Consider the following 23349-nt stretch of genomic DNA (forward strand, 5'->3'; position numbering starts at 1 on the left):
TGGCAAATTGCAATGTCCTTTTTTTTGAAGTCATGCCTTTGTTTGATATAGTTTACCAGATAAAATAATGCAGACAGGCAGGCCAAGAGATTTCTCCAAGTTGAAGAATTAGTTGTTCTAATTAAACCTAATCTCCATTGCTTCAGAGATCGAAATGAAAAGTGCTAAGTGTGAAACAATTAATCGAAAAGAAGTCACTGTTCACTACTCCACGGAATTAAATGCACCAAGATTATTTCCTTTTCTAAGTAAGCAATGTACTAGGCAATCATTACTTATAACATGATCCATTTAAATAATTAAACTATATTTTCAGGATTTGTGTGCTATTTGCAGAAGAATAATGAGGTCTTTAATAACAGATTTTCATGCTTGAATTCTCACATCTTTGGAGGAAAGAAAGCCAGTGTTCTGGAGTAGATGACAGAAATATCAAAGGGTTTCCTGATGTAAAATGAAAAGAACATGTAGCCCTTTTTTGTCCTCCAGATTTAGCACAGATCCTCTGAGAAGCCACTAATATCTAACTGAATAAGCACTTCCCCACCCCACCCCCCTTTAAAGCCCCAATGCTGCCAATCTAAGGAGAATACAAAGGACATTTTTCTTACTATGGAACTGAGTCACAGACTCCTGCAGTGAAAGAGTGGGCATCCCAGAGTTCAGTGGAGCTATTATGGACTGAATTGTGTCCACCCCAAATTCATATTTTGAAGCTTTAACACTCAGAGTGACTATATTTGGAAACAGGGGATTAAAGAAGATAATTAAGGTTAAATGAGATGATAATGGGGAGTCCCTGCTCCTATGTGATCAGTGTCCTTACACGAAGTTAGAGAAGGTATAGAGATAGACCAGGGATGCCTGCACACAGAGAAAAGGTGCGCATGGAGAAAAGGCCGCGTGAAGACACAGCAAGAAGGCAGCCATCTGCGAGCCAGAGAGAAGCCTCAGGAGAAACCAGACCTTCCAACACCTTGGTCTTGAACTTTTATACTCCAGAACTTGGAGAAAATAAATGTCTGCTATTTAAGCCACATGATTCACGGAATTTTCTAGGGCAGTAGCAGGGAAATGTTGCAATCCTATACCTAAAACATAACCCTGTGTTCTAATATCCCCATCATGTTGACACTTTCTAATTTAATTAGCCTTCTTTCTCTCATTTATTTACTTCTTCCATCAATACAGACACTTTGATAATGCTAGGATGAGCAATGGGTGAGAGCAAAATGCTCTGCCCTCACAGAGCTTATGTTCTCACTGAGGAACAGAGAATAAGAGATGAAACACACGAGGAAATTTTTGAGAATAGTAAGTGCTTAAAAGTAATTAACAAACTGAGAGAGCCCAGCAAAGGATCTGTTTCATGGAGAGAGATCAGGAAGAGCTTTGTGAGGAGGTGGTGTTTGTAAGCAGAGACTTGGAGAATGAGAAGGACCTGACCGAATCCAGAGCTGGAAAGGAAGGTTTTCAGACAGACAGAGCAGCCAGGCCAAAATCCAAGTGATGCAAAGGGACTTGGTTTGCTTGGGACACAGAGGGCAGGTTAAAGACACAGCATCACTATTTCCCATTTACCTTGCATGGTAGCCACTGGTGTAGGATTGCTCTTTCATCCTTCTCCCCTCCTGAAGGCTTCTGAGTCTCCCCTCGTCTTGGTTTTTCTTAACAGTCTTGTGCCAATGATGACTCCTTCTGTGTCTCCTGAGTGGCCCTTCTCTTTTCTGCTGGCACTGTAAATGTCAGAGGGCCTCAGGGACTGGTTCTCACCCCCTTTTTTCTTTCTCACACATCCAGGCTCTAGATATCACAGTGGCACTTGAAATCCACCCTTGCATATTGAAAGGATTTGTCAGATTGTGAGAGATAAACATGCTCTTTATCCTCACCTCCCGCCCACCCTACACCTACTTTTCTCCCTTGTAATGGCACAGCTGTCTCTCCACCCTACTGCTGAAGCCTCAGACCTAGGAAATGCTTTCCTCTCTCACATTCCCACTTCCAAAATCTATCAACTTAATCTATCCATTCAGCCTCAGAAAACCCCCAAAGCCCACCTACTTCTCTTCACCAATTCTCACTGCAATTATGGCAATAGCCTCTTAATAATCTTTGAATTTCCATCTTTAGCTTCTTTGCCACCTTTTCTCTTTCCCGGGAACTTAGATCTTGTAAAGGTTCAAGCCAGATTATATGATTCCCTCATTTAGAGCACAATCCAACCTACCTGGCCAGGTGAAATGTGGCTTTACTTACTGACGTCTCACATCATCTCCCCCTTGTGCCCTAGGCCCCTTGACACTGACCTCACTCACTCCTTTTAAAAGTGCAACACACCAAGATTCTTTCCACTTGCCATGGACCCTATACACTATTCTTTCCTCTTCTTAAAATTCTTTCTCTTCAGATTTCCACAGGGCTATCTTCTCCTCACCTGAGTTCAAAAGTTTCCTTCTCAGAGAAGCTTTCCATGGTTCCCCAGTATAAAGTGGCTCTCCCCTCATTACAATTACTCACCTCATGCTGTTTATTTCCTTTTTGTACTATCCATATTCTAAAATGATGACATTTATTTAATTATTTGGCTCATTTTCTTTCTTTTTTTGAGACAGAGCCTCAAGCTGTTGCCCTGGGAAGAGTGCTGTGGCATCACAGCTCAACAACAACCTCCAACTCCTGGGCTCAAGTGATTCTCCTGCCTCTGCCTCCCAAGTAGCTGGGACTACAGGCGCCTGCCACAACGCCCGGCTATTTTTTTTGGTTGCGGCCATCATTGTTATTTGGCAGGTCCGGGATGGATTCAAACCCACCAGCTCAGGTGTATGTGGCTGGCACCTTAGCCGCTTGAGCCACAGGCACCGAGCCTGGCTCATTTTCTATCTTGCCTCAGCAATATTTAATCTCAATAAGGGCAGGACATAAGTTTATCTTATTTACTATCGGATACCCCAAGTGAATAAATAGAATACATAGTTCTTTTTGATATAATCCTTTTTGTTAATTAGAAGCTTTGTTTGATGGGGATTTCCAAGGAAATTCTTTACAGTACATCTATAGTAAGGATGCCAAGAGCTTTGCTGACAGAGGTGAAATTGTTCCCTTGGCAAGCATCTATTGGTCTAAAACCCTGTGTTTAATAGGACACCACTGCTATCAAATACTTAATGTGCCTCTGTTTTATATAGAGTGACTTATTTGATCGTACAAACACTGTAAAAGAAAAACTAATTGTATTTCTGTTTTAACTGGTCTCAAGGAGTTCATAAACCAAATAAGAAGAGAAGTGAAAAACAGCTACAATGCGATATACAATGTCCGATGAGAAAAAGGACATGAAAGCATAATTCTGGGACAGTTTTATGCTCCACAAGAGTATGGCAGCAAAAAAAGGTAGCTCAGAGGGAATGACATTGGGCAAGTCCTTTACGAAAAACTGTGACAATCAGAGATGGAGGTAGGACATTTCTAAAGTGGAAACTGTTTGAAAAGTTATCCAATGTGAATATGCATGACAGTTTCCAAGTACACTGAGTCACATCAAGGATAAGAGCTAGCAGTTATTCAATACAGCTTGATACTGGAGAAGACGATATTAATATTTGTTTTCCAACTCAACAGTTCTAGGTTTCTAAGCTGGCTCTATAGATCCAAGTTTACAGATTGACTAAATCTAGTTCACAGATGTCTTTTGTTTAGCCTACATATTTTCAAAGATTCTAATTTGATGCCAATATTACAAATCAGGAGATTTTTATGTCTTTTTTAGAGAAATGTTTATTCAGGTCCTTTGCCCATTATTAATCAGATTATTTGGGTTTTTTGGCTATCAAGTCATAAGCATTTCTTATATATTTTGCATATGAACGTTTCTCAGATACATGGTTTGCAAATACAATTTGCAAATAATATTTTGTCTATTCCATAGGCTGCCTTTTTAATTTTTTTTTGATCATGTCTCTTATGGTGTAGAGATTTAAGTTAGATGTTCTTCAACTTATTTTTGCTTTGTTACAATTGCTTTTTCTAATTTTGGTGTCATATCCAAAAAAACATTGCCAAGACCAATGTCAAGGAAATATTTCCTCATTTTCTTCAAGGCGTTTTAGGGTTTCAGGTCTTATGTTTAAGTCTTTAATATATTTGGGATGATTTTTGTATGGTATAAGATAAAAGTCCAACTTCTTTTGCATGTGGATATCCAGGGTTCCCAATACCATTTATTGAAGAGACTATTTTTCCTATTTTCTATTTTGGGTGCCTGGGTCAAGTTGACCTAATGTGTGTGGGCTTATTTCTGGGCTTTCTTTCTGTTCTTTTGGTGTATGTATCTGTTTTTATGTCAGATATGTGAATGGGTGTTTAACATCACAAATTATTAGGGTAATATAAATCAAAACAACATGACATAGCACTTCACACCTGTTAGGCTGGCTAGTATTTAAACAACAACAACAAAACGTAACAAGTGTTCATGAAGACATGGAGTAAAGGGAACCCTTATACACTGTTGGTGGGGATGGAAGTTGGCACAGCCACTGTGGAAAACTGTATGGATGTTCTACCCAAATTAAAAATAGAATGTTCATCTGATCTAGCAATCCCATTGCTGGGTATTTACGCAGAGGAATTAAAATAGGATCTCAAAGAAATAACTGCACTTCCACGTTCACTGCAGCATTTGTCACAAAAGCCAACATGAGGAAATAACCTAAATGATCATGGATGGATGAGTGGATAAAGAAAATGTGGTACCGGAGGGTGGAGCAAGATGGCAGCCGAGAAACAGCTTCCTTGCATCTGGGCACCGTGAGTCTGGGGATATAGGACTCCAGGCATCTCTGGCTGGTGGGATCTGCCTATCATCACCCCTGAGAGGATACAGGGAGTCAGCGAGAGACTTCTGGACCCCAAGAGGAGGACTAAAACAGTGGAAAACCGGCAAGTGGTCGCGTGTGTTCAATCCGCCTAAACCTGCCCGCAACTGTAAGTTCAGTAGCAGCGAGACTGCAAACCAGAAAGGCCTTACCTGTGAACTGTTTTGGTGTCTTTGGACTTGGCACTCAGCTGAACTGCCTTGGGGAGAGCCTGAGCGGGAGTGCGGAGAACTCTGGCCTTTGTCTAGGGCCCCAGTCTGAGCCGCTGAGCCAGACGGAGCTAATAGAGTTTGGCTGTGGGTCACAGGCAGACATTGTGAGCGATCTGCCCTGGCAAGCTCCGCCCTCAGGGTCGCAGAGCTGGAATTGGGTGGGAGCTGGTAACCCAGCGACCAAGTAGCCTAAGGGCGGGGTCTGAGCCGCCTTGCAGCCCTAACCCTCGGGGGCAGAGGGAGACCAGTTTTGACACACAGGGTAAGTGGATAGCCACTTCAGCAGTGATTCCAGCAACAAGCACTTCCCTGAGAAAGCTTCTGCTCAGTAAGTGAACAAGTTCAAAGTGCCTTTTAAGTGGGCTGAAGAGAGATTTAGGGTGTCTACCTGCTGGGGTTCGAGAAACTAGCAGCCTCCAGTCGTATCAGAACTGTGATTAACATCTCATACCCCAGAAGACCACGTGTTGCCCAGACAATATTCAATTCCATATACATACTGCTTTGTTTTTGGTTGCGTGTGTGTGTTTTTTTTTTTTTTGTTTGTTTGTTTGTTTGTTTGTTTTTTTTTCTGGTTTGGTTTTTTTTTTGTTTATTTTGACGTTCTAGATTGTTGTTTTGTTTTTTAAGTTCAACCTTTTCCATACAGATCCTTTTTCTTTCTCAATTTTTCTAGTTTAATTATAATTTCCCATTGCTGCCTATTTCAATAATCAGAACTTCATTTTTGTTAGTGTTTCTACCACTATTATTTGGTTTTTCCAGCCAATTTTATCCCGTAAAGTTTTCTGTTTGCTTGTTTTGGTTTGATTTATAGCATTTTTGTCTTTCCTCTCTACTTGGTGGAGGTGGGGTACTGTGTCTGATCAGGTTAGCAAAGAGCTGCTGACCTCAAGTGAACCACCCCACTTGGCACCCCCAGAAGGTGTTTTTTTTTTTAAGGTTGTATCAAAGTACCCTACTGTACACCTATATTGCTCTGTCTCCCTCTTTCTGTGCCTCTCTTCTTTTTGTCAATATTCCTTTCACCCAACCACTCTCCTTTCTCTATTTTTCTTTTTTTCATTTTTTTTTTTTTTTCTTATCACTCGGTCCTCATTTCTTTCATCGCTTTTTTGCTCTTAAACCTTCTCACCCTTCTGGTCCTGTAACCCTTAGTCCACAGGCACAAGAACTTAAAGAGCAAGAGGAATTGAAAGGAAAATTAGGGCAAGTAAACAGATAAAAGAAATCACCCATGAGGAAGAATCAGCAGAAAACTCCAGGCAACATGAAGAACCAGTCCAGAACTACCCCGCCAAGGGACCATGAGGTAGCTACTGCAGAGGATTCCACCTATACAGAAATGTTAGGAATGACAGAAAGGGAATTTAGAATACACATGTTGAAAACAATGAAGGAAATGATGGAAACAATGAAGGAAACTGTTAATAAAGTGGAAAATAACCAAAAGGAAATTCAAAAACAGAATCAAATAAGAGATGAACAATATGAAGAATATAAAAAGGATATAGCAGAGCTGAAGGAAATGAAACAGTCAATCAGGGAACTTAAAGATGCAATGGAAAGTATCAGCAACAGGTTAGACCATGCAGAAGAAAGAATTTCAGAGGTAGAAGACAAAGTTTTTGAGATAACTCAGATAGTAAAAGAGGCAGAAAAGAAGAGAGAGAAAGCAGAACGTTCACTGTCAGAATTATGGGACTTTATGAAGCGTTCCAACATACGAGTTATAGGAATTCCAGAAGGGGAAGAAGAATGCCCCAGAGGAATGGAAGCCATACTAGAGAATATTATAAAAGAAAATTTCCCAAATATCACCAAAGATTCTGACACACTGCTTTCAGAGGGATATCGGACCCCAGGTCGCCTCAACTCTAACCGAGCTTCTCCAAGACATATTGTGATGAACCTCTCCAAAGTCAAGACAAAAGAAAAGATTCTGCAAGCTGCCAGGAGTAAGCGCCAGTTGACCTACAGGGGCAAATCCATCAGATTGACCTCAGACTTCTCTAATGAAACTTTCCAAGCAAGAAGACAATGGTCATCTACCTTTAATCTACTTAAACAGAACAATTTTCAGCCCAGAATTCTGTACCCTGCTAAGCTAAGCTTCAAAATTGACGGAGAAATCAAATCATTTACGGATATACAAACATTGAGGAAATTCGCCACAACAAGACCAGCTCTACAGGAAATACTTCAACCTGTTCTGCACACTGACCACCACAAAGGATCAGCAGCAAAGTAAGAACTCAGAAATTAAAGGACAGAACCGAACCTCCACACTGATGCAAAAGATAAAACTAAGCAATGGACTCTCACAAAATAAGACAAATAGAATACTACCACACTTGTCAATTATCTCAATAAATGTTAATGGCTTGAATTCCCCACTGAAGAGACATAGATTGGTTGACTGGATTAAAAAACACAAGCCATCCATTTGCTGTCTGCAAGAAACACACCTGGCTTCAAAAGACAAATTAAAGCTCCGAGTCAAGGGTTGGAAGACAATTTTTCAGGCAAATGGAATTCAGAAGAAAAGAGGAGTTGCAATCTTATTTTCAGATACATGTGGATTTAAAGCAACTAAAGTCAAAAAAGACAAAGATGGTCACTTTATATTGGTCAAGGGAAAAATACAACAAGAAGACATTTCAATTCTAAATATTTATGCACCCAATTTAAATGCTCCCAGATTCTTGAAGCAGACCTTACTCAGTCTGAACAATATGATATCTGATAATACCATCATAACAGGGGACTTTAACACTCCTCTTACAGAGCTGGACAGATCCTCTAAACAGAAATTAAACAAGGATATAAGAGACTTAAATGAGACTCTAGAACAATTGTGCTTGATAGACGCATACAGAACACTCCACCCCAAAGATAAAGAATATACATTCTTCTCATCACCCCATGGAACATTCTCCAAAATTGATCATATCCTGGGACACAAAACAAATATCAACAGAATCAAAAGAATTGAAATTTTACCTTGTATCTTCTCAGACCATAAGGCACTAAAGGTGGAACTCAACTCTAACAAAAATGCTCGACCCCACCTAAAGGCATGGAAATTAAACAATCTTCTGTTGAATAACAGATGGGTGAAGGAAGAAATAAAACAGGAAATCATTAACTTCCTTGAGCATAACAACAATGAAGACACAAGCTACCAAAACCTGTGGGATACTGCAAAAGCAGTTCTGAGAGGAAAATTCATCGCTTTAGATGCCTACATTCGAAAAACTGAAAGAGAGCACATCAACAATCTCACAAGAGATCTTATGGAATTGGAAAAAGAAGAACAATCTAAGCCTAAACTCAGTAGAAGAAAAGAAATCTCCAAAATCAAATCAGAGATCAATGAAATTGAAAACAAAAGAATCATTCAGAAAATGAATGAAACAAGGAGTTGGTTTTTTGAAAAAATAAATAAAATAGATAAACCATTGGCCAGACTAACGAGGAATAGAAAAGTAAAATCTCTAGTAACCTCAATCAGAAATGATAAAGGGGAAATAACAACTGATCCCACAGAGATACAAGAGATCATCTCTGAATACTACCAGAAACTCTATGCCCAGAAATTTGACAATGTGAAAGAAATGGATCAATATTTGGAATCACACCCTCTCCCTAGACTCAGCCAGGAAGAAATAGAGCTCCTGAACAGACCAATTTCAAGCACTGAGATCGAAGAAACAATAAAAAAGCTTCCAACCAAAAAATGCCCTGGTCCAGATGGCTTCACTCCAGAATTCTATCAAACCTTCAAGGAAGAGCTTATTCCTGTACTGCAGAAATTATTCCAAAAAATTGAGGAAGAAGGAATCTTCCCCAACACATTCTATGAAGCAAACATCACCCTGATACCAAAACCAGGAAAAGACCCAAACAAAAAGGAGAATTTCAGACCAATCTCACTCATGAACATAGACGCAAAAATTCTCAACAAAATCCTAGCCAATAGATTACAGCTTATCATCAAAAAAGTCATTCATCATGATCAAGTAGGCTTCATCCCAGGGATGCAAGGCTGGTTTAACATACGCAAGTCTATAAACGTTATCCACCATATTAACAGAGGCAAAAATAAAGATCACATGATCCTCTCAATAGATGCAGAAAAAGCATTTGATAAAATCCAGCATCCTTTTCTAATTAGAACACTGAAGAGTATAGGCATAGGTGGCACATTTCTAAAACTGATTGAAGCTATCTATGACAAACCCACAGCCAATATTTTACTGAATGGAGTTAAACTGAAAGCTTTTCCTCTTAGAACTGGAACCAGACAAGGTTGTCCTCTGTCACCTTTACTATTCAACATAGTGCTGGAAGTTCTAGCCAATACAATTAGGCAAGACAAGGAAATAAAGGGAATCCAAATGGGAGCAGAGGAGGTCAAACTCTCCCTCTTTGCTGACGACATGATCTTATACTTAGAGAACCCCAAAGACTCAACCACAAGACTCCTAGAAGTCATCAAAAAATACAGTCATGTTTCAGGATATAAAATCAATGTCCACAAGTCAGTAGCCTTTGTGTACACCAATAACAGTCAAGATGAGAAGCTAATTAAGGACACAACTCCCTTCACCATAGTTTCAAAGAAAATCAAATACCTAGGAATATACCTAACGAAGGAGGTGAAGGACCTGTATAAAGAAAACTATGAAATCCTCAGAAAGGAAATAGCAGAGGATATTAACAAATGGAAGAACTTACCATGCTCATGGATGGGAAGAATCAACATTGTTAAAATGTCCATACTTCCCAAAGCAATCTACCTATTCAATGCCATTCCTATCAAAATACCAACATCATACTTTCAAGATTTGGAAAAAATGATTCTGCGTTTTGTATGGAACTGGAAAAAACCCCGTATAGCTAAGGCAGTTCTCTGTAATAAAAATAAAGCTGGGGGCATCAGCATACCAGATTTTAGTCTGTACTACAAAGCCATAGTGCTCAAGACAGCATGGTACTGGCACAAAAACAGAGACATAGACACTTGGAATCGAATGGAAAACCAAGAAATGAAACTAACATCTTACAACCACCTAATCTTTGATAAACCAAACAAGAACATACCTTGGGGGAAAGACTCCCTATTCAATAAATGGTGTTGGGAGAACTGGATGTCTACATGTAAAGACTGAAACTGGACCCACACCTTTCCCCACTCACAAAAATTGATTCAAGATGGATAAAGGACTTAAACTTAAGGCATGAAACAATAAAAACCCTCCAAGAAAGCATAGGAAAAACACTGGAAGATATTGGCCTGGGGAAAGACTTCATGAAGAAGACTGCCATGGCAATTGCAACAACAACAAAAATAAACAAATGGGACTTCATTAAACTGAAAAGCTTCTGTACTGCTAAGGAGACAATAACCAAAGCAAAGAGACAACCTACACAATGGGAAAGGATATTTGCATATTTTCAATCAGACAAAAGCTTGATAACTAGGATCTATAGAGAACGCAAAGTAATCCACATGAAAAAAGCCAACAATCCCTTATATCAATGGGCAAGAGACATGAATAGAACTTTCTCTAAAGACGACAGACGAATGGCTAACAAACACATGAAAAAATGTTCATCATCTCTATATATTAGAGAAATGCAAATCAAAACAACCCTGAGATATCATCTAACCCCAGTGAGAATGGCCCACATCACAAAATCTCAAAACTGCAGATGCTGGCGTGGATGTGGAGAGAAGGGAACACTTTTACACTGCTGGTGGGACTGCAAACTAGTACAACCTTTCTGGAAGGAAGTATGGAGAAACCTCAAAGCACTCAAGCTAGACCTCCCATTTGATCCTGCAATCCCATTACTGGGCATCTACCCAGAAGGAAAAAAATCCTTTTATCATAAGGACACTTGTACTAGACTGTTTATTGCAGCTCAATTTACAGTCGCCAAAATGTGGAAACAGCCTAAATGCCCACCAACCCAGGAATGGATTAACAAGCTGTGGTATATGTATACCATGGAATACTATTCAGCCATTAAAAAAAATGGAGACTTTACATCCTTCGTATTAACCTGGATGGACGTGGAAGATATTATTCTTAGTAAAGCATCACAAGAATGGAGAAGCATGAATCCTATGTACTCAATTTTGATATGAGGACAATTAATGACAATTATGGTTATGGGGGGGGGAACAGAAAGAGGGAAGGAGGGAGGTGGGTGGGGCCTTGGTGTGTGTCACACTTTATGGGGGCAAGACATGATTGCAAGAGGGACTTTACCTAACAATTGCAATCAGTGTAACCTGGCTTATTGTACCCTCAATGAATCCCCAACAATAAAAAAAAAAAAAGAAAATGTGGTACCTACATAAAATGGATATACTTTTCAACTTTAAAGAAAGAAGTCCTGCCCTTTGCAACAACATGGATGGACCCAGAGGACATTAAGCTCGATGCAATAAGCCAAGCACAGAAAGACAAGTACGGTGTGATCTCACTTATATGTGGAATCTAAAATAGTCCATTATAGAAGCAGAGAGTAGAATAATAGTTGTCAGAAAAGAAAAGTGGGGAGATAACAATGGTAAAATGATACAAAGTTTCCGTTATACAAAAGAAGTTCTGGAGATCCACTGTATAGCATAGGGCCTATAGCCAGCAATACTGTATTGTGTATTTAAAGTTGCTAAGAAGGTAGATCTTATCATGCTAAATGTTAATATCACAAATAGTAGCAGCAGTAGCAATGATGATAATAAAGGGACAAGAAGCAGCCTTGGGAGGTGAGGGCCACGTTCATGGTCTTGATGGTGGTGATAGTTTCACCAGTGTGTACTTATCCCCAAATTCATCCAATTGTATGTGTTAAATATGTATAGCTTTTACATGTCAATCACATGTCAGTAAAGTGGTTAAAAATAAATTCAGTATATTTTACATATAATTGTGCATGTCTCACTCTCTTTGAAAAACTAATAAATGTGTCAAAGATGGCCAACATTCCCGAAAAGCTATCATGGGCTGAAGCCGTAATGTTGGCCTCATGGAGGTACAGCAAGCAGGCAGGCCCAATTTTGTCAGAGTTGCATCCCTAATTACTTTCTTCACTTTACCTACTTAACATTGTGCATTCTGAGCTTCCTGCCCCTTTTGGTTTAAATGTTTATCTTAATAAGAAAAATTTTGCCTTAATGCATTTTTCCTTATAAGAAAACATTATGAGGGTAAAAAAGTCAACATTTTACTGAAGTATAATGTACATTAATAAAGTTCATTAATCTATTATGTGTAATTTCTTTCAACCACATGATTATTTTGAAATTCATTCACATCATTTTTTATAACAGTAATTACTCATTTTCTTCAGTATATAAGATTTTGTTGAATGAACATTTCACAATTTATTTATCCATTCTAACACTGGCTGCTTCAGTTTGTGGCCCTTATTTATAATGCTGCTACAAAATTTCTTTTACAGGTGTTTTGATGTACATGTGTAACTCTCTCCTTGGGGTATAAACATGAAAGTGGAAATCCTAGATGGTAGAATTTTGATACTGCCAACAGTGATATTATATACATTTTTTTTAATGTATATAATTAAAAAAATCACCGAGGCGGAAATACAGTGGCATGAACATGGCTCACTGCAGCCTTGAATTCCTGCACTCAAGCACTCTGAGCCTCCCAAGTAATTGGAGCCATAGGCACAGGCTACCACATCAGGCTTTTTTCTTTTTTGGAGGCAGTGTTTCTGTCTACATTCCCCAGACCAGTCTCAAACTTTCTGGCCTAAAATGATCCTTTCATTTCAGCCTCTGAACTATGATGAGATTACAAGTATAAGTTATGTACCAAGCTCAATTTAGATTTTCACTAGTAATATTTGAAAATTACATTTTCTACACTGTCACTATAATTTGGTATTGCAATTTTCATGTTTTTTTTTAATTTTAGTCATTCTGTGATATACAATGGTATCTCATAGGAGTATTAATATGCATTTCTCTGGTGACTAACAACGTTAAGCAATTTTTATATATTTATTTGCTTTTTGGATATCTTTTTGTGAAGTGCTTATTTAAGACTTTTGTCTATTTTTAAATGGGGGAACTGTCCTGATTTTATTTCTTTTCTTTTTTTTTTTTGAGACAGAGTCTCATTTTGTCGCCTTCAGTAGAGCAACCTCTAACTCTTGAACTTAAGCAATTGTATTGCCTCAGCCTCCCAAGTAACTGGGACTACAGGCATCTGCCACAATACCTGGCTATTTTTTTGCTTATAGTTGTCATTGTTGTTTGGCAGGCCTGGGCTGGGTTCGAACCTGCCACTTCAGTGTATGTGGCTGGCGCCCTAGCCTCTAAGCTAAGGTGCTAAGCCTCTTTTCATAAATTTCTTTTATATTTGTATTAAAATATATTTTTTTAATCTATAGCCAGCTTTCACTCTTTTAATGATGTCCTTTGGTAAGTAAAATTCTTAATTTTTATGAACTCTAATTTATCAATTAATTCTTTATGTTCCTTCATTATCAGGGCTTCTTGAGGAGTTTTACATTTTATTTCTGAATCACTTATTGCTAATACATATTTATGCCTATATCAACATAAATATAATGCAATTGATTTTGTATATTGACCTCATAACCTGAAATTATAATAAATGTAATTTTTTTAGATATTAAATGATGGCATCTTTTATCTTATTGCATATTCTAAGACCTATAAGATAATAGCAAATTAGGTTATATTAGTTATTGCTCACTTCATAACAGATTACTTTAATATTTAATAGCTTAAAACAATAAACATTGGTTACGTGTGGTGGCTCCTGCCTGTAATCATCCTAACACTCTGAGAGGCCAAGGCAAACAGATTGTTTGAGCTCGGGAGTTTAAGAACAGCCTGAGCAACAGTGAGACTCTCTCTACTAAAAATAGAAAAAATAGCTGGGTGTGGTGGCAGGTGCCTATAGTCTCAGCTACTCGGTGATCTGAGGCAGTATGATCACTTGAACCCAGGAGTTTAGGGTTGCTGTGAGCTAGGCTGATGCCACTGCACTCTAGCCTGGGCAATAGAGTGAGTGTCTGTCTTCAAAAAAAAAACAACAATAAGAACATTTGCTATTTCAGAGGGTAAATATGTGGGGAACATTTATCTGAGTGCCTGGGGCTTAAGGTGTTTTATGAAATTGTAGTCAACCAGTAAGCTAAAACTTTACAAGCGAGAAGAAATTGAGTTCCCATTTTTAGTTTTCTTAAACAGAATAAAAGTCAGCTAAGAATTCCGTATTCTGCAAATGTTTCATAAATGAAGGAGAAATAGTCTTTCCCAGACAAGCAAACACTGAGGGAATTTGTTACTACTAGACCTGCCCTATAACAAATGCTTACATGAAAGAGAACACTCAAAACCCACAAGTGTAAAACACTCAAAAGTTAAAATTCACAACCCTCATAAAATGTTAACACAAGGGAGAAAACAGAGTAATGAGGTAACAGGCAACGAGATGACCAAACAGCAACTCACATATCAATACTATCACTGAATGTGAATGATTTGAATGCCCTACATAAAAAATATAGATTGGCTAAATAATTTTTTTAAAACCCTGGCTCAGTGCCTTTATCATGGTGGTTATGGTGCCAGCCACATATACCGAGGCTGACAGGTTCGAATCCAGCTCGGGCCAGCTAAACAACAATGACAACTGTAACAAAAAATAGCTGGGGGTCTTGGCAGATGCCTATAGTCCCAGCTACTAGGGAGGCTGAGGCAAGAGAATCACTTAAGCCCAAGAGTTTGAGGTTGCTATGAGCTGTGACACCATGGCACTCTACCGAGGACGACATAGTGAGACTATGCCTCAAAAAAAAAAAAAAAAAAAAAAAAAAATTTTTTTTTTAAACCCAAATATATGCTATCTACAAGAAACCCATTTAACTCACAAAGATTCTCATAGACTTATGGTAAAAGAGAGGAAACAAATATTCCACACAAATGAACAAAAAAAGCAAGCAGAAGTAAGTATTCCCATGTCAGATAAAAGAGAATATATACAGTTTTATACAGTTTTATGCCTGGCAGAAGAACATCATGGAGTGTAGTGGGAAGACCTCTGAACTCTGCTTATTTGTTTGTGGGGCACTCCGAGCCGTTCTCATGGGGGAGGGGATTCCCGTCCACTTGGTGATGGATTTTGTACCTTTTGTTTGTATCCTTGGGGTCGCAGCTTGCCTCAGTGGGGTTGCTGTGTGTTCTTCAACCTTCTCTCTTGGTACAGCTCTAATCCACCAGGTTACTTGCTAAATTTCTGTCCTTTAACTCTCCTTCTGGACAGGAGCCTCTGTGGAAAGCTGGCTTCAATCAGCCATCTTGTCTCCACCCCTCTCACAATTATATTTTTAAATTGAGTGACAAAGGCAACACAAGCTTTCAAAATCTCAGGTATATAGCCTAAGTAGTGCTTAAGCAAAGTTTATAGCACTAAAGACCTGCATTAAAAAGACAGAAAGATCATACATTAACAACCTAATGTCACACCTCAAGGAGCTAGAAAAATAAGAACAAACAAAACCCAGGGCCAGGGAAAGACAAGAAATAACAAAAATCAGAGCAGAACCAAAGAAAACCCAAAAAACCAATACAAAGGATCAATGAAAAATAAAAAAATGATCCTTTGAAAAACTAAACAAAGTCAATAGACCCCTAGCTAGATTAATCAAAAATAGAAGAGAAAGGATTCATATAAGCTCTGCCAGAAACGAAAAAGAAGACATTGTAAGTGATAACACAGAAATATAAATATCATCTGTGACCACTATGCAAACCACCTCTGTGCACACAAACTAGAGAACCTAGAGGAAACGGATAAATTTTTGGAAATACACCACACCTCCCAAACCCAAATCAAGAAGAAGCAGAAATCCTGTGCAGATCAGTAACAACAGTAATAAAAAATTTCTCAGCATAAATAAGCCCAGGACCAGACAGATTCACAATTGAATTCTACTAGACTTACAAAGAACTGGTACCTGTCCTAATGAAATTGTTCCACACATTAAGAAGGAGGGAATCCTACCTACTGCATTCTCCAAAGCCAGTATTACCCTGATACCAAAGGCAGGAAAAGACAACAAAAAGAAAATTACAGACCAATATCCCTCATGAACATGGATACAAAAATCCTCAAAAATGGAGTAAAAGGCAACCTACAGAATGGGAGACAATATTCACTAACCATACATATTACTACTAATATATTATATTAGTACTACTAATATATCTACAAAGAAATCAGCAAGAAATAAACAACCCATCAAAAAGTGAACAAAAGACATGAACAGATTTTTTTTTCAAAGATAGACAAATGGCCAACGAACATGAAAATATGCTCAATATCACCAATTGCCAGGGAAATGAAAATTAAAATAGTGAGATACCACCTTTCCCTGTCAGAATGGTCACAACCAAAAAATCAAAAAACAGACTTTGACCTGGATTCTGTAAAAATGAAATGCATATACATTGTAAACTAGTGCAGCTTCTATGGAAAACAGTATGGAGATCCCTCCAAGAACTCAAAGTAGACTTAGTATTCAATCTAGAAACCCCACTGCTCAGGATCTACCCAAAGGAAAAAAAGTTGTTTTATTGGGGGAAAAAAATAGAAAAGAAAAGAGGAGAGAAGTGGGAGAGAGGAGAAGGGATAGGAGAGGGGAGAAGAGAGGGGAGGGAAGAGGAGGGGAGAGGAAGGGAGGGGAGAGGAGGGGAGGGGAGAGGAGGGGAGGGGAGGGGAGAGGAGGGGAGAGAAGAAGAGGGGAGGGAAGAAGAGGGGAGGGAAGAAGAGGGGAGAGAAGAAGGGGGGAGAGAAGAAGGGGGGAGAGAAGAAGAGGGGAGAGAAGAAGAGGGGAGAGGAGGGGAGGGGAGAGGAGGGGAGAGAAGAAGAGGGGAGGGAAGAAGAGGGGAGGGAAGAAGGGGGGAGGGAAGAAGAGGGGAGAGAAGAAGGGGGAGAGAAGAAGGGGGAGAGAAGAAGAGGGGAGAGAAGAAGAGGGGAGAGGAGGGGAGGGGAGAGAAGAAGAGGGGAGGGAAGAAGAGGGGAGAGAAGAAGGGGGGAGAGAAGAAGAGGGGAGAGAAGAAGAGGGGAGAGGAGGGGAGGGGAGAGAAGGGGAGGGGAGGGGAGAGGAGGGGAGAGAAGAAGAGGGGAGGGAAGAAGAGGGGAGGGAAGAAGAGGGGAGGGGAGAGGGAAAGGGAGGAGAGGGGAGGGTGGGGAGGGGAGGTTAGAGGAGAGGAGAGAGAGGAAGGGAAGGGAAGGGAAGGGAAGGGAAGGGAAGGGAAGGGAAGGGAAGGGAAGGGAAGGGAAAGGGAAAAGAAAAGCATCACCTGAACGTTTATCAGAATACAATTCACATTTGCAAAGATATGGATTTAGCCTAAGTCCCCATTAACAGAAGAGCGGATAAAGCAAATGTAGTATATATCTGCCTTGAAGTACTGCTCAGTCATAAAAAGGAATGAAATAATGTCTTTAGCACCACTTAGATAGAACTGGAGACCGTTATCCTAAGTAAGGTATCTCAAGAGTGAAACAACTAATTCCACATGTTCTTACTTGTAAGTGGAAGCTAAATAAGGAGTATACGTGGTCATAAAGTGGTATAAAGGATGTTGAAATCTACAAGGGAGGAAAATGGTAGAGTGGTAAGGGATAAAAATCTACCTATTGGCATAATATATACCACTGTGGTGACAGGTACACTAAAAGCTCTGACTTCAGCATTTCATAATTAATCCATGTTAAAAGAAATCACCTGTACCTCCTGCATCTGTTGACATTAAAAATAATAATAAAAAATATAAGGTATTTACCCTCCAAACACCCAACACAAAATGAAGAGCTGAGGACAGAATAGCTACAATAGACACTCTGTTTTAAAAAGTAGGAGAATGGGAAACTCATAATAATTACATGTCCAAAGCAGTTCAACAACTCAGCTAAACATGTGCTGCTAATTTCTCTTCTCTGAAAACAAGGAATACTGGTTGCTTATGGCCTAATTCTACTCACCAAAATAAGTCTCCATATCTCTGGGGTCTGTCCTCCGGAATGTCAGTTCTACTCTCTGAGTCATCCATGTTTTTTCTTAAGATTTGTTCATGTTTGCAGCTGAGTAGTTTTTTCAGCTTACTCAGTGCTCATAGAAGGTTGGGAGCCAAGAGACATGTTTTCAGAGAACCATCAGTCTAAGCAGGTAAAGTTCCCTTAAAGTTTTTGTAGGTTTATCAAATGATAAACCACTTTACTAAACATAGCCACACATTTCTTTAAGACACATAGTACTCTTTATATCTTTCAGTTTTTATTGGGGTGTGTGAGATAACATTCTTAAGATATTCAAAAACTCTTTTATTTAGCAGAGAATATTTACAAGTCATACACGCAAAATTACTGGAATCTCTTTTCAGTGAGAGAAAAGGCTCAGTATGCTCCCACCTTAAATTTTCTTTTCAGATCTTCATAGGGAATCTGACAGCTTCACTCTTGCCTTGATCTTGAAATTTAGATACCTTTTTTATTGGGTACATGCCCTAATATATGTGGGTACCACCATCCAGTCTGGAGAAAAAAGTCACAGTTATTTAAATTACAAAATATCATTCATTATTTAAGATTTTAAATTATTTCCTCAAATTTTTCTGGTAAAGTCAATAGTTTTTTCCTTAATTCATCTTTCTTTTCTTGTATTTTATCAGATGCAGGTAAAAGAAAGTAACACTTTCAGCACCCTGCCGGTTAATGTCCTAAACTAGTTCCATTAGTTTATTAAGTACGTTTCCTATGTCCAACATTATTATTGGTGAGAGTTGACAGAAGTTTGACACTATACAACATGGGCTGACTTTTCTTCAGTCTCCAACAACTTTCTCATTACTTTTTCAGTCTTTTTTTTTTTTTTTTTTTTTTTTTGTAGAGACAGAGTCTCACTTTATCGCTTTCAGTAGAGTACTGTGGCATCACACAGCTCACAGCAACCTCAAACTCCTGGGCTTAGGCGATTCTCTTGCCTCAGCCTCCCGAGTAGCTGGGACTACAGGCACCCGCCACAACACCCGGCTATTTTTTGTTGTAGTTTGGCTGGGGCTGGGTTTGAACCCGCCACTCTCGGTATATGGGGCTGGTGCCCTACCCACTGAGCCACAGGCACCGCCCTGCTTTTTCAGTCTTACCTAAAATTTCCTCAAGTCCCCACAAATTGCCTGATCCCAAAGCCAGCACCATATATTTCATCTTCTTGTTGTTGTTCTTATCATGTTGTTATTACGGCTGTCTTCATTCTAGGAGCTTTTTTCTGTGATTTTTAACATTTTTCTTTTCATGCTTTAGTGAGGATATTCCTTATAGACTTTTTTTCACCATTTACCAATCATTTCTTCTCCTGTATCTAATCTGCTCTTAAACTCACATATTAATTTCTAAATTCCATTATTAAATTTTTGAACTCTAGAATTGGATTTTGATTCTTTTATATAATGTTTTCTGATGAGCTTCATTTTCTCTCACATAATTTCTCAAACATGTTGCAATTATTTTAAATTTCATGACTAATAATTTTGATACACAGATCTCCTACGAACCTCCCTGTCAATGTTTTTTCCCCCTCCCTTAGCTTCTATTTTGCTCTGTTTTCTAACACATCCAGAAATGTTGAATAAATGCTGGACATTATGAATGAACTTATACAGAGGCTCTGGGTATTGTTATTTTCCTCATAGAAAATTTCATTTTTCCTGGTAGGCAGGTTAATTAAGAACAGACCACCCAGAATTGATCAAAAATTGACAAGATTCAAGCCAGAGTTTCTGTTTTCGTGAGATCTGGTCTATTTCTAGTTTTTGCTTTATGCTCAGCACATACTCACACAGGCCTCTCATATGGGATCCTGGCATGCTTACTAGGAGTCCCCCTTTGAAGTGTCTTATAATTCCAAATCTGTCTTGCCAGCATCACGAGCCTGCTAAAAACTTGTGCTTAACATCTTAGCTTCGAGCTGCCACTCTCTTTCAGTGCTGCTTTTGCCGTAGGCAGTTTAGGATTTTGCAAATGCTTTTAGGATAAAACCTGTGCAGAACTTTGGAATCACTTCTCTGTTGGTCCCTTTCCTGTGAGACCTTAAACTCTCAAGTTCTGCTTCACTTCATAACCCTGATGACCAATCTTTGTCTCCTCAAGCTGGTGACACTGCAGAATGCATGAGCTCTCACCTTTCTGCTTGGCTTCTTAGCCCACACCTGGTACAAATTAGGAAGTGCTTCAAGGAGAAAACTGGGAATATGGGCATCACCACAATGTGTTTTATTTTTCCTCTAAAATTATAATTGTGCTCCAAAGCCTTCAAACAGCTGTGAGATTTGTTGTTGTTGTTGTTTGTTTGGGGTTGTTTTCTTTTTGTTTTTATCCAGCTCTTATACATATCTAAGCAGAATGGTTGGCCTGTATGAGCTATTCCATCATTGAAAAAAAAAAACAAAAAACAAAAAAGGCAGAAATCACATTGCATTATAAGATTTACTGATGGTGGTCAGTGCCTGTAGCTCAAAGGAGTAGGGCACTGGCCCCATATGCTGAAGGTGGTGGGTTCAAACCCAGCCCCAGTCAAAAAAAGAAGATTTACTGATGGCAAATTTTATGTGGGTGTGAGGTCACCATTATTGCCGATCCTATAACTTTAACCTTATACACCTTGTACTGAACCTGATATTATTTATCTCCATAGAAATTTACAGCTGGAAAAGACAGGATCTCAGTACAAAATGTATTCCTACACCAAGGTACGTCATGAATAATGTCAAAAACATATTCTTAAAGTTTCATACCTACATCCTTCAAAAGCTCCTTGAATGGGATTAAGTATTTTCTTTTTAGCCTCAATGGCTGGATAATGAATGTGCTCTTAAAGCCGCACAAGGTGTTTCTATAAATATACCAAAAATTTTTGATTAGACCTGTCTCCTGGAAGAAAATTATCCTCCTTTTATCTTTTATTTTTTACCCCTTCAAAAAAAATCTGCCCTAGGTAAATGAATGACAATATCTGTAGGCAGAAACATACTAGAAAGACTAGGGCAGGGAACTTTGGGAATGAAACCAGAGAAGCCCATTAATCTAAAATGAACTATAGCACCTCAGCCCAGTTTCAGCCAAACAACTCCCCTGCTGATACTTTTGCTGCTGGCAGTAACTGCAGTTAAAGAAAGTTCATGTTTCTCAGGAGGCCCTAGGATAGGAAAGGCGTCTTTAATTTAAGCAAGCAGGATAAATCAATTTCTCTCTCTCTCACTTTCTCCCTCTCCTCCCTAACAAGGCTTTAACAGCCCTGGTGATGATAGTGGAACTCTGTAGGTGCTGCCTATATATTGCTTTGGTCCCCAGAGACTAAGCATTTTAAGTATCGGCTTGCCATGGAGTCAACATAGGCTCTGCTAGAGATCAGTATTTGGGAGCCTCTCAACAAAACCTCAGTTGACGGACTTTCAGCATGGCTGGCATGTGACCAGGCTGCTCTGTGGTGTGAATGATATATTCAGCCTGAAGACTGTTCAAGAGCCAGCTATTAAAACACACGGAATTCTGCCTAGTTGCCCATGTGAAACTTTATTTCCCCAGTGCTTATTCTTCCTTAAATTAAGTTCCCTCTTTTGAGAGTTATGGGGATTTGCTTAACCAGCAGGAGAGTCATTTCATACCATTGAAAGGCAGCTCACAACACATCGTATTTCCTGCCCTGTAACTGGGGAACACCCTTGGTATTAGAGACCATATATATCAATGCCATTGCCCCTACAGAAAGGTAAACCAAAGGTTTTCTACTGAGGCCCAAGGCACTACGACAATGTCCTCTTATTTGCAGAACTTAGTTAACATCATCAGTAATAATTACAACCCAGAAACTTATTAAATATTCAATCAGCCAAGGCTACTGAAAGCACCATGGTTTCACAAGTTCTATACCCCTGGTATCTGCTAAAGGAGGTCCCAAAAGTGTTTCTATATAACCAGAGAAAATAAATAATTTTTTAAAACCACAATTTACTTCTTAGGAAGAAGCAAGCGCAAGAGGATTTTCTGGAAATTTTCTATACCATAATTGGAATGTAAGTCAAATGGATGTACATACTATGATGACATATTATGTCAGATTTTATGCTTATTATCTATACATTTCACTGTATAGATTTTAATTTAAATGAAGAGGAAAAGAGGGGAGGAAAGAAATCTCCTAAATACTGGCATGAGCAATAAGTATCATTTACCTACAAGAAGAATCAGAAACTCTCTTGAAAGGGTCAAGGGGGGACAGGCTGTCCTAAGAACGCCCAGACAGGTAGCTTGTTCGTAAAGAGTTTTCTACGTGAGCTTTGACTTCTACTCCTCATCTGATGCCCTTATGTACTACAAGTCACCTCACATTCCTTTCTATAACAGGAAAAGTATGTTATCCTCAAATTCAATTCATATGCTATTTTAACCGAATCTTCCCTCCTTGGTGAGGATCTTATGGTCCTTGTGGTATGGTCGTCACTGTCTACAGTGCACTCAAGTCACGTGAACTATAAGAAAATGTTTGGTACCACAAATTATGCCCTCTTTTGCAATACAAAAGAACCTCCATTTTCAGAATCAACTTTTCAACTTTCTGTTTCTTTTTCCCCAGGAATCTCTCTGGGCTGTTTTTTTTTTTTTTTTCTTTTTTTCTTTTAGAATTCTAGTTGTTGCTACTAAATGAACAATTAAGAAAAAATGCCAGAGAGAAATCCTAGATGTGATTTTAGAATAACATACCACTATTACCTTTCAGCATTGGAAGATATTTTAAAACAACACTTTCTCAGTATATTTCTTTCTCAGTATATTTTGAAGGGAATTAGTTTTTCTTCGATTTCTTACAGTGACTGTAGAATAGTAATAATGTCAAGTACTAAAAAATAGCTTTGGGGTAATTAATAATCATGTCAAAATCCGGCTTTGTTGTTCCTATGTATAGATTGGTTATAACTCATAATTAATATGGGCCTCATTTCCAGTGAGACTGTATCCAAGCTGTTTCCTTTCAGAACAAAAGAGACAACTCTGAAAAAAATCAGTTCCTTCAGCAGAATGACTTGAGAGTCTTCCTGTGGATCACCTTGAAATTCATTATTTTTATGAAATCTTTTCATTCTAAGACCAGAAATTGGGATGCCATGTTGTAGCATAGAGTCT

General features: G+C 38.8%; 1 long non-coding RNA gene across 2 annotated transcripts in view; it reads right to left on the bottom strand.

Annotated features, from left to right (window-relative positions):
• Positions 1–23349, bottom strand: part of LOC128592240 (uncharacterized) — a 150601-nt gene that overhangs the window by 112708 nt on the left and 14544 nt on the right. Inside the window, exon 1 of one of the 2 annotated variants that reach the window (XR_008381811.1) lies at positions 1582–1719. The exons of the other annotated variant lie outside the window; for it this stretch is intronic. This is a non-coding gene — a long non-coding RNA (uncharacterized LOC128592240). Of the gene's footprint in view, positions 1–1581; positions 1720–23349 lie in introns of those variants that run through there. 2 annotated transcript variants of the gene reach the window in all.

Source organism: Nycticebus coucang, chromosome 8, assembly GCF_027406575.1.
Source record: "Nycticebus coucang isolate mNycCou1 chromosome 8, mNycCou1.pri, whole genome shotgun sequence".
In the NCBI taxonomy this organism is placed as follows: domain Eukaryota; kingdom Metazoa; phylum Chordata; class Mammalia; order Primates; family Lorisidae; genus Nycticebus; species Nycticebus coucang.